Raw genomic sequence first — 12,551 nt, forward strand, 5'->3', positions numbered from 1 at the left:
TTTACTTTGTGCTTTCTCTGCATAATAGCTTCTTTTTGTTTAAGCCCATGCAGTCAGACAGAAGAATATTAAGCAAGTGAGATACACATAATAGTCATGAAAAATAATACTGATATCTCCCATGCTCTCCTCAATCAGTGTATGTTATCTGCACAATCAACTCCAGTTTAAACAATTCCTGGAACATTAGCAGAATTAATATTAACAAATGAATGCAGAGTTCTCTCCAGTCAGAGAATGAATTATGCTTATTGAAAAGGAACATGATTTGTTTTAAATATATTTACCTCTGAAATCTTCTTGCTATAGAAGCTTGAAACTTAGTTTAAATTTAAACGATCAGTTTCATACCTAGACTAAAAAAGTTTACAACACAAAGGTCAAATTTAACATGAAACCTTTGATATTTAATATATATTGACAGACAGGAATATGAAGATCAAAAATATGTATCTCATTTTAAATGCCATGCCCAATTCCTAATATTGAAGCTAGTGTCAGATTTTAAAATAACATTTGTGCATTCCCTAAATGAAAATAATTGAAATATAAACTCTTCCTTTTAGAGTTTGTAAAAAAAAATATTATTACTGATGCATGGGAACATTTGCACATCCCTTGAAAGATTTCAGCAGCTTGACCCTGTATCTCTCAATAATTAACTTTACTCAACAGTGAGGAGGAAAATGCTAAAGTTTAAACATTGATCAAACATCAACTTTCTCATCATCATTTGATTAATTATGAATTGGTGGTAAAAGAAGGTGGCAATTGGTTTAACATCAATTAAACATCTCTGCCATTGGACTCCCATGCTGTCGGTGTCATAAAAATTGTGTCATTTCTCAGCAAGCTGCCCATATTTGGCTCATGAATGCCAACTGTAGTTAGAAACATCCTTTTCAAAAGAAATTTCCAGATACAAGATGTACTTATTTACACTGTGTGAACTTTCAGATTGCTGAGGAGCGTTACTTGGCTCCAATTTCCTTGATATAGGCATTTAAGAGTCTAAGTTCCATTGACTTTTAATGGAGAAGCAATGAAAGAGCAAATTGCAGAAGCAAAAACAAAATATGAGAAGGTCATAGACACACCAGTTTTATCAGTCAGGATGGTGTACAAAGGATGGCTTTTAGAAGTAATATAAAAAGACAGCAGAAGTTGCAAAGACTATAAGAAATGAACAACAATGTAACAACATACTCTATGAACTAGCAGTGTTTCTCAACCAGTGGTACGAGTACCCTTGGGGGTACTCGAGAGAAGTTTGGGGGTAGTCAGCACAACTGACATTTGGAGAAAACTGAATTTTTGTTTTAAGTTTTACAGAGTTTTATTATTTTTGTATTTTTACACCCCAAAATTTCATTGCCTGCCCAGCTACAATTAAGTTGTTTAAAGAAATGTGTTGCAATGTTAGAAAAAAAAATTGTGTGTCTGAAAACTGTAGGTACTGGAGATACTTATAATTTTTTTAAAAGGGGATATTTTATAAAAAAAAATGTTGAGGAACATTGGACTACAGGAAAAGGGGTGGAGGGAGATGGTGACAAAGTCCATCAAAAGAGCCAAGGGTAATGAGAGTCAGAAACATCTACAAGAACTAATGTGAAGGGAGAAGTCAATAATTCAGATTTCTATCTGTATTAAGTAGTTAGTATTAGCCTGGATTAAGGACAAAAAGGACATCTTGCTCATTAAGTTTTCCTTACAAAAAGAGTATTTGAAAAAGCAATTCCGATGGCAACAGGAGAAAAATTTGTTAAGCGGACTCTGATTTGGAAATGCACCTGCTCTGTATGTTGAAGAGTTCAGAGGTTTCTGAGCACAGGTAGCCACAGGAAGAGTCTTGTCAAGTAAGCTGTTTCCAAGGCTTTTTGTGAAGTGACTTTCTACAGACTTCCCTGAAATTATTCAAGCTAAAGTCTTTAATTTGTAGCTGTAATGGGAATGTTTTCCAGAAATTTAATCTAGTTCTTTCCTACCTGGTTGGAATTGAATCTAGTTCTTTCCCACCTTCATGACTTCCCTCCGTTTTCCCTGCAATATTTTTGTTGTTGAAGTTTATTGATTTATGCTCTCCCCCTCTCACTGCCCACTTCTGCTGACTGCTGTCAGTCTGTCCTTCCCCCCGCTGTACCGAAACCAGAACCTCTGGAAGCAGGAGTCCCCTCACTTAGTTTGGGAAGGACTGCTTCATCTCAATAGGAGAACCATGAGATGAACCAATGGCAGTTCCAGCAGAGGTTAGGGACACTATAGGGAGATCAAATCACAAAAAATGTATTAAAAGACCATTATAGGTCTGCAGAGCAGGGAGTTAGTAATACAGGGTTTGTTGAGTGGGGGAGGTCTTTCTTTCTTTCTTTCTTTCTTTCTTGAAACTGGCATCCAGATGCAAATGTAAATAATCATTCCTCCTTTAGGAGAAAATCAGCCAAGTGGCAAACCCCAAGGTGCAGTCACTGTCTTCAAGTTGCATTTTTCCACACAAAGAAATAATTGCTGGCAGGTGGTTCACCCTCCATTTCCTTTTTTCCCTGACAGCCATTAGTAGTGCTCCATGCTAACATTTTTTATCAGCCCTGCTAATCTGGCTTTTAAAGGTAACTTTAATTGGTGCCAGCAGTCCATGTTGAATGATGGGCACTGTTCTCACGAGGCTAAGATTTACTTTGAATTCTATTTTGCCACAGTAATTCTCTAGGCCCAGAAAGTTTGGCCAACAAATGCTTCAGATTTTGCATAAGCTGGCAAATTCCCCAAACTCCCATCACACAGTGGAGGTAAGTTTTGATTAGGTACTAGCTAATAGTATTAGCTATGCTACCAGTCCCCAGTCTTTGACGAGGTTGGCATTCCAGTTTAAGCTCCTCAGGTTGAATCATTTCTAATTATCAATTAATGGCTGGGCACAGACTAGTGCAAATTGCTGATATTTATTTTTAGTTTAATAAACGTCAGAGCAAACCACCCGTTCAAATTACTAGAAACCATCAAGTTGTGTACATATAAGTTAATGTAAACCTATGTTCTTAGTACAGTTATCTGAGTATTGTTCCCTTCCGACCTCGTGTATGTTCGCTGGCTCTAACAGAAATCTTTCCATTGACTTCTGTGGGCTTTGGAATAGACCTTGTTGTATCTTGTCTTAGTCATTGGGTCCTGAGTCTATGGAAATTAGGCTCCTGAATCATGTATGTTCTCCTAGTGAAGGGTATAAACCAGGGGTGGGGAATCTTTTTTGGACAGGAGCCACTGACCCAGATAAAAATCAGCCAGGAACTGCACACAAAGCAGAAGAAAAAAAGAGAGAAAGAGAGACACTCATCTCACTCATGCAACTTGGGGCAGCAGGGCAACTCTTCAGAAGGCCCGGGGATAGTGGGACTCGCCAGGTTCACGGGTGAATCCATATGAAAGGTTCAGTGTGCAGGAGTGGGCTGCTAGGGAGTGGGCTGGGGGTGTGGGTGTAGGGTCTGGGTGGAAGGGAGAGTGTGGAAAGTGGCAGAGAATTGGGGTACTTACCTGGCACAGATTTGGTTTAGCAGGGGAGGGGGTCAGCCAATGGGAGCAGTGGGGAGAAAGACTTCAGGTGAGTGCAAGGACAGAGCTTCCCAGTGCTATCGGCAATGCACATGGCACCAGCATGGCAGGTGGAGGGAACGGCAGCACACATAGTTGTCTCCCCCGCCCACCCCAGACAGAGCTGGCCCGAATGCAGCAGGCATAGGGTTTAGGGGCTATAGCCCCTAAAGCCCATTTCACACTCCAGCCCTTCTTCACCCCGCAGCAGGGAGCTGGCATTGGCACTTCAGCCCCCTGGAGGGTGCCACGGCTCAGGGTGTGTCTAGACTACATGCCTCCTTCGACGGAGGCATGTAGATTAGCCAGATCGGAAGAGGGAAATGAAGCCGCGATTAAAATAATCGCGGCTTCATTTAAATTTAAATGGCTGCCCCGATGTGCCGATCAGCTGTTTGTCGGCAGATCGGGGGAGTCTGGACGCGATGCCCCGACAAAGAAGCCTTTCTTCATCGACACAGGTAAACCTGGTTTCACGAGGCTTACCTGTGCCGATGAAGAAAGGCTTCTTTGTCGGGGCATCGCGTCCAGACTCCCCCGATCTGCCGACAAACAGCTGATCGGCAGATCGGGGCAGCCATTTAAATTTAAATGAAGCCGCGATTATTTTAATCGCGGCTTCATTTCCCTCTTCCGATCTGGCTAATCTACATGCCTCCGTCGAAGGAGGCATGTAGTCTAGACACACCCTTAGAGACTCATCAGGACTGGAATGATAGAAGTAAGTGTCACCATCTTGAACCTGTGTTTCTGTAGATATCAACTGATCCATCAAAGGTCCAGAATAGGTCTCCACCCCCGTGATTTATATATAACTTAGATAGGGCCACGATAAGGTGGGTGCATAATTGGCTGGATAACCGTAGTCAGAGAGTTGTTGTTAACGGTTCTAAATCCTGCTGGAAAGGGATAACAAGTGGAGTTCCTCAAGGGTCTGTTTTGGGACCCGTACTGTTCAATATCTTCATCAATGATGTAGATATTGGGATAGAGAGTACGCTTATTAAGTTTGCAGATGACACCAAACTGGGTGGGGTTGCGACTTCTTTGGAGGATAGGGACATAATTCAAAATGACCTTAGCAAGTTAGAGAAATGGTCAGAGGTAAACAGGATGAGGTTTAATAAAGAGAAATGCAAAGTGCTCCACTTAGGAAGGAACAATCAGTTCCATACATACAAGATGGGAAGCGACTGTCTAGGAAGGAGCATGGCAGAAAGGGATCTAGGGGTCATAGTGGACCACAAGTTGAATATGAGTCAACAGTGTGATGCTGTTGCAAAAAAAGCAAATATGATTCTAGGTTGTATCAACAGGTATGTTGTAAGCAAAACTCGTGAAGTCATTCTGCCGCTCTACTCTGCACTAGTTAGGCCTCAGCTGGAGTACTGTGTCCAGTTCTGGGCGCCACATTTCAAGAAAGATGTGGAGAAATTAGAAAGGGTACAGAGAAGAGCGACAAGAATGATTAAAGGTCTAGAGAACATGACCTATGAAGCCAGGCTTCATGAACTGGGCTTGTTTAGTTTGGAAAAAAGAAGATTAAGGGGGGACATGATAGCGGTTTTCAAATATCTAAAAGGGTGTCACAAGGAGGAAGGCGAAAATTTGTTCCTCTTGGTTTCTGAGGACAGGACAAGGAGTAATGGGCTTAAAGTGCAGCAGGGGAGGTTTAGATTGGACATTAGGAAAAAATTCCTAACTGTCAGGGTGGTCAAATATTGGAATAAATTGCCAAGGGAGGTGGTGGAATCTCCCTCTCTGGAGATATTTAAGAACAGGTTAGATAGACATCTGTCAGGGATGGTGTAGGTGGAGCTTGGTCCTGCCTTGAGGGCGGGGGGCTGGACTCGATGACCTCTTGAGGTCCCTTCCAGTCCTATTATTCTATGATTCTATGATTTTTTCTCAGTGAGAAAATAGTGAGAATAAAAATCTTTGCCCTGAAATTGTTCGGGCACTCTCTCCACTGCCCTGTTTTGGCCCAGGCAGATGTGGCTTCCCCTTCTTCTACAAATGTCCCTGACCTCCATACCACTTGCCAGAATGACCCTACCTGCTGACGCAACAAGGACAGTCCATGATACACCCCCAAATCGATCGGCTACACCTATCAGCGTAGCTCCTAGCTGGTTCCACCGAGCGGAAGTCATCTGTTCTCAAGAGGTAAAACGTGTTAATGTACAGTAGACGTGACTCCACATGAATTACTTACCTTATAAGTGCACTTCTATTCTTGGTGCACTGCCAACAGCCTCTCCACACTGTCCATCCCTACCCATTGTATCCTGGACTATGTACTGCACCTCCAGGATTCGGGACTGGCATTGCTGTTCATCAGGATTCATCTCTTGGCGATCTCTGCCTTCAGATAACCTACAGAAAGTTATTCAGTATTTGTTCATCCCATGACCAAACGATTTTTAAAAGGCCTTGCAAATTTATACCCTCCATGCAGAAAACCCCATGTGCTGTGGGACTTGCAGCTAGTTTTGGACACACTAACATACCCACCATTTGAACCCCTAGCCACCTGTGACATGACTACACTCATGATGAAAGTCGTCTTCCTTCTAGCTATTACATCGGCACGGCAAGTGGGTGAGATGGCCGCTCTCTTGGCCTCCCCACCTTACACTCTATTTACCAATCAAGGAGTAATACTACGATCCCACCCTAACTTCTTACCAAAAGTGAACTTGGAATTCCATGTCAACGAGCCCATAATACTTGCAGCCTTCTATCCCAAACCACATGCTTCCGGCCATGAAGCCCGGTTACATACTTTAGACGTGCGTAGAGCGTTGGCTTTCTACATTGAGAGAACACGCCCCTTTCAACAGTCACGTCTGCTACTATGCACAGACAAATGAAACAAGGGCCAACCCTTGACATTGCAACATATTTCTAAACTAATTGTCAAATGCATCGGACAATGTTATTCAATACGCAATAAACCAATACCTACCTCGATGAACGCTCACTCCATTAGGGCGACAGCCACATCGACAGCCTTCCTTCAAGGCATCCTGCTGCAAGATATCTGCAGTGGCAACCTGGTCTTCGGACATAACATTTGCAAAACATTATGCGATCGATGCTATCATTCGGGACTCAGCACTGGCCTCTGCAGTGCTCTCCACAGCACAGACATCTGAACTCTGATCCCACCGCCATAGACCAGGCAACTGCTCTGTACTCACCTAGAGTGGAGCACCCATGGGGACACTACCCGAAGAAGAAGAGAAAGTTTCTCACTTAGTGCAGTAATGACGGTTCTTCGAGGTGTGTGTCCCCGTGTGTGCTCCATTACTTTCTTTATGTCTTTCAGGGTGACCCAATTAGGAGTAACTGGCGGGAGCCGGACCACGTGCAGACTCAGAAATGGCGCGAAGGGCACGCGACGACGCCACACATGTGCGGTCAAGCTGAACCACAGCTAATGAATCTCTGACCTGAGGCACCGGGATGAGCCCGACACCTGGAGCACCCATGGGGGGGACACACCTCGAAGAACCGTCATAACTGCACAAAGTGAGTAACTTCCTCATTCGGACAAATAAAGCTTATTAGGTAAAGCTAGCTACTAGTATGCCTGTTTTTAAAAGTCTCTGAAAACTGTAGTCCCCTAATAACTGCTCTATAGTTTAAACCCCTTTCTTTCTACTGGGCTCTTACAATACAGGAGCTTGTTAACAATTGAAAATTTGTAGACAAAGACTGCAGTGCTTTAAGTCTGTCAATCTGCCTCTTTACTAGTCTGCACCAGGAAATCAGAAGCGCAAGAGTGAAACTCAGATTTCCCAAACGATTTGCACTCAAATTACAGGTTCTGGTATCCAGGGACCTTGTTTGACCTTGTCACTGGTAAATCTTGCATTGATTTGATGATCACACAGAAACCCACCGATTTTTTTCTTGGAGAAAGTGGTAATAAGGGTCAGGAAGTAGGAGCATGCAGTCCATTAAGGCTCATCTCTTTGTAGAACTCCAGTCTCTCCAAGTAACATTTAACTGTTTCTCCAGAGAGTCACCAACAAGACTTCACTGTGTTTCCTCACACGTTAAACTTTCTATTCTGTCCTTACATAACTTTAGCAATTCTGTAGATTAAAACTATCTACTCAGTTTTCCTTTCAGCTGTTGTGTGGATATGCATTCTTCTTTTGGCTACTCTTTATTTTCCCATGTTCCATTAACTTTCATTAGCTCAGCTAAAAATAGTTCCATAATTGGGATACTGTGGACAGAGCCAGTAATTAGGAACCATTCACACTGGCCATTTCTAGTCCACAGTTACAAGTGCATATACGAAATGTATCCGATAGCAGGAAAGAATGGTCCCTTGCCTTTTTATTCTGTGAGATTCATTTGTTAGCAGGACTCCTATTGGGGTGGGGGCAAAGAAGCTGCCCCAAGGCCCAGTATTAAAAAGGACCTGAGACTCCTGACTGCCACTGCCTCTACCTCAGCAGCATCAGTGACCAGAGCCCTGGGCTCTTTAAATCACGGCACGGAAGGACTGGTTGGAGGAGGCTACCTCTAACCCCACCCTTTCTGCCCGAGACCCCGCCCCTTCCAGCGGTCCAGGGGCCAGCTCCCATCCAGGGGCCAGCAAAACCTCTCATCAGCCCTGATCACAGGTTAAACTTAGACTGGAGTTGTGAATCTAATAAAAATACATTCTACAGTTACTCTGACTGTAGATAGGGAAACAAATCAATGGTTAAATGAACTAACTCACTTTGTTTGACAGCAGGAATAACACCATGATTTTCAATTACCACTACAGGCTTCTTCTTTGTGGGCACTGAACTGCAAGTTCATATGGGCTGAGGAGCAGGGAGAGCACGTTGGTTTCAATCCAGCTCAAGTTTGAGCAAAAGCCCTGAGCAGGAGTTGGCCCCCTTGCTTTCACAAGAAGGCTACGGCTATACTACAAGCTTTTTCCAGAAGAGGAAATAAAAATGGAGCACGTATTTGCATATGTCATGCTCTCACTTGCATTTTCTTTTCTGATCCTTTTTGCAGAAGAGGTTTTTGCGCAAAAAAGTGCTGTGTAGATGAAGCCTTCTACATAGCACTTTTTTGCACAAAAACCTCTTCCCCAAAAAAGAATCAGAAGAGAAAATGCAAATGAGAGTGCAGCATATGCAAATGAGCTCTTCATTTTCATTTCCTTTTCCTTGTAGTGTAGCCATGGCCTTAGAGAATAAAAATGGGGGCCCGAGACATAAAAACAGGGTAAAAATCTTGTATTTCTTGAGACAAAATGCAATCCCTAGAGTCATATGAAGCACAGAGCTAAATATTCCCTAGGTTGAGCCTGGAGCAGGGGATAAGGGGTGTAGGCTCTGGGAGGAAATTTGGGTGCAGAACAGGCTCTGGGCTGGAGCAGAGTACTGGGATGCAAGCGTGGGTATGGGGTGTTGGCTCTAGCAGGGAGGTCAGGGCTGTAGTACGAGACACGGGGGCAGGAAGGTGCATGGGGTGCTGACTCTGGGAGTGTGGTTGGGATGTGAGCTCCCACCAAGTGACACTTACCTGGGCAGTGAATTGGGGATAAGGCATGTCACTCTCGGAAGAGGCCAATGCATGTCTGTGGCTCCTGGGGGGCTAAGTGGTTCCGCATTAATCCCTTTGCTTCTCTGCAGCCACCACTCACACAGCTCCCATTGGCCACATTTCCCCATTCCTAGCCAATGAGAGTTGTGGGGGACATAAGCAGGAACGGCACACAGATACTCTTGCCCTCCCTAAGTGCCACAGGGGAATGGCTGGCACGGGGTCTGGGTAGATAATCAGCCTGCTTTAGGAAGTCCCACTGCACCGCTAATGCAGGAGATTGCTATCAACTGGGAGTGTCTCCAGAATCAACCAGTCATTCGTGATCAACTGTCTGGCAACCTCTGCTCTAAGCTACAGTTAATAGGCTTTCCCCATATGCAGGTCAGTAGACGGCAGTAGTGCACACACACACTGACGACTCTAGTTCATAATATAGCTGAGATAGCCAAGATTAAACTTTTTTTTTACCTTACTCTCTTTTTGATCTGCATTGCCCATTGACATACAAATAAATGATTGCTTCTCGCAAACATTTTACTAGGCTAGCACAGCCTGTCCTTTGTCACTAGACAGACTTGAGAAGAAAGCTCATAATGTGGTGTGAAAGCCAAAGAGCTATCTGATTTCACAATGATGATATACCAAGAGTTTCTCTTCTTTGCCCCAGATTGTGACACTGATGTTAGGTAGTACCTGGTTCTACAAGAAACCACAGTGGAATCAGTGTCAGTGCTTGAATATTTGGGTGTGAGTAGGGGAGTTACAACCTAGTTCTTTATGTATTCTCCACACTTACTCCTCTTCTAGCCATAAAGATTAATACTGGGATTTTCTAAGGCAGCTGAGGGAAATAGGTGCCCATAAATTAGGCATTTAATGTTCTTAGAAAATCCCAGTCTAAAAGCATTGCTGGAATGTTCATGAAACTCATCAAAGCAAAACTAGACAAGGAGTGAGGGAACAGTATAGGCATTCACTTTAGAATGTTGATGATGTCCAGGGGTCTATACCAGGGTTCTCAACCTTTTTCTTTCTGATGCCTCCCCCCCATATGTTGTAAAAGCTCCATGGCCCACCTGTGCCACATTAACAGGTTTTCTGCATATAAAAGCCAGGGCTGGAATTAGGGGGTAGGAAGCAGGGTAATTACCTGGAGCATATACCACAAGGGCCCCCATGAAAATTCAATGCTCAGGCTTTGGTTTCAGCTCTGGGTGGAGGGGTTCAAGGCTATGATTTCAGCCCCATAGGTTTGTGCCCTGGTCTCCTGGAAGCTTAACACAGGCCCTGTTGGGTGACACCCTGAAACCTGCTCACAGTCTCCCAGAAGGCTCTAGAATCCTGGCTGAGAACCATTGGTGTATACATGTCAACTGAGTTATTATCCCAGTCCACTTCTTGATGGGCAGTTATCCACATCACAAAAGGCAGATTCACAGCTAACATACCTGTTAGCTGCATAGGCAATAAAGAATTTTAGATAGCTTTTCAATGACAGATCCATAATGCTTTAGCCCAACTTTAAATTACTAGTTTGTAATGCCTACATTTTTTTATACAGCTGTTAATAGTGTTGCTTATATAGACACAGCTGCAACAATATTTTTGGATGTTTTAAAAGGTACCCATTTAATTTGTTTATGTATCCTCAAGCATTGTACTCATAAGAATACTGCACAATCCCTTTAACTTGATTACAGTCTGAAACAGTAACAAGACATGCAGACATCTGCATCAAGAATATACCTCAATTCCTGGAATTCTGGAAATAAATGGACTCCTGAAAGAATTGTTCATTGTTGTTTGCTTTGGGAATCTGACACACACATTGAAGAGCTTAGGATAGTGTGAAGCTCCTGATTATGGGCATGAATCAATAACCTGCAAAAGAGCATGGTTTTAGGACTGTTGAATCCTGTGTAACAAGCTTATAGGAGAGAAGAAATAAATATTTTTACAGCCTTCAGTGGAAGCCCAGGCATAGTTTGAAGTAAATCAAGTTTCCAAAGAGAAACCTCTTCATGTCAGGACTGAATGACACAAAGCTCCAAGAGATAAAGAATAAGCACCCAGTCACAGAAATTGTCAATTCAGGAGGGTTTGGAAGTAATTCATTATTTTGTTGAGATCCCAGATTTCTGAAGTATTTGAATTACATTTAAGTGCATTAAAAGTAACGTTTAAAAGAGTCTGAGATGCCTTGCTCCCTGGTTAAGGCTGGTAGAATCACTATGGCTATGTCTACATAGCAACATTATTTTGAAATAACATAGTCCGCATCTACACGGCCAGGAGTTATTTCGCCATAATGTTGAAGTACTGTCAAGCAGGAGGACTTCTTACTCCAACTCCCGTAAGCCTCATTTTATGAGGAGTGAAAGAGGTCGGAGGAAGAGTGCTCTATTTCGAAATAAGTGCTGTGTAGACAGCCCCAAAACTCAAAATAAGCTATTTCAAAATAAGTTACGCAATTGATGTAGCTCAATTTGCATAACCTATTTCAAGTTAAGCCTTGCTGTGTAGATGCACCCTATGAGAGTGTTTTGCTCAGCTTGTGGACTCTGGCAGAGAGGAAACAATCACTGTGTATCACTATTTTTGGCCATTTAAAGAGTTAACTTGACAGTCTCTGAGGGCACGTCTACACATCAGAGCTAAAGTCAAATTAATCTATGCAATGTCAGCTACGTCAATTGCGTAACTTAAGCTGAAACAGCTTAATTTGGTTTTAGGCGCTGTCTACACAGCAGGAAGTTGAAGGAAGAACACTTCTCCTCGTGAAAGGAAGGTTACCATGAGTCCAGCTCACATTATTTCAACATAAAAGCTTGTAGACATGCACTATGTTATTTCAGAATAACATTAGTTATTCTGAAATAACGCTGCTGTGTAAACGTACCCTGGAAGAAAAACACCCAACATTCCTCTCAGGCACAGCAGTGATGACCTTTAAGGAACTGTCTTAAAGGTGGAAGAGGAGTAAAAAGAGGAAATGGGCAAGAGTGATTGAGCAACAAAATGGCAAATGAAATTTAATGTGGATAAGTGTAAAGTAATGCACATCGGGAAAAATAACCCCAACTATAGGTACAGTATGATGGGGGCTAATTTGGCTACGACAAATCAGGAAAGAGATCTGGGACTTATCGTGGATAGTTCTCTGAAAACTTCCACACAGTGTGCAGCGCTGGTCAAAAAGGCAAATAGGATGCTAGGAATTATTAAAAAAGGGATAGAAAATAAGACCCAGAATATCTTACTGCCCTTGTATAAAACTATGGTATGCCCACATCTGGAATACTGTGTACAGATGTGGTCTCCTCACCTCAAAAATATTTTGGCCTTGGAAAGGGTTCAGAAAAGGGCAACTAAAATGATTAGGGGTTTGGAACAGG

The sequence above is a fragment of the Pelodiscus sinensis genome, chromosome 2 (genome assembly GCF_049634645.1).
Source record: "Pelodiscus sinensis isolate JC-2024 chromosome 2, ASM4963464v1, whole genome shotgun sequence".
Classification (NCBI taxonomy): Eukaryota; Metazoa; Chordata; order Testudines; family Trionychidae; genus Pelodiscus; species Pelodiscus sinensis.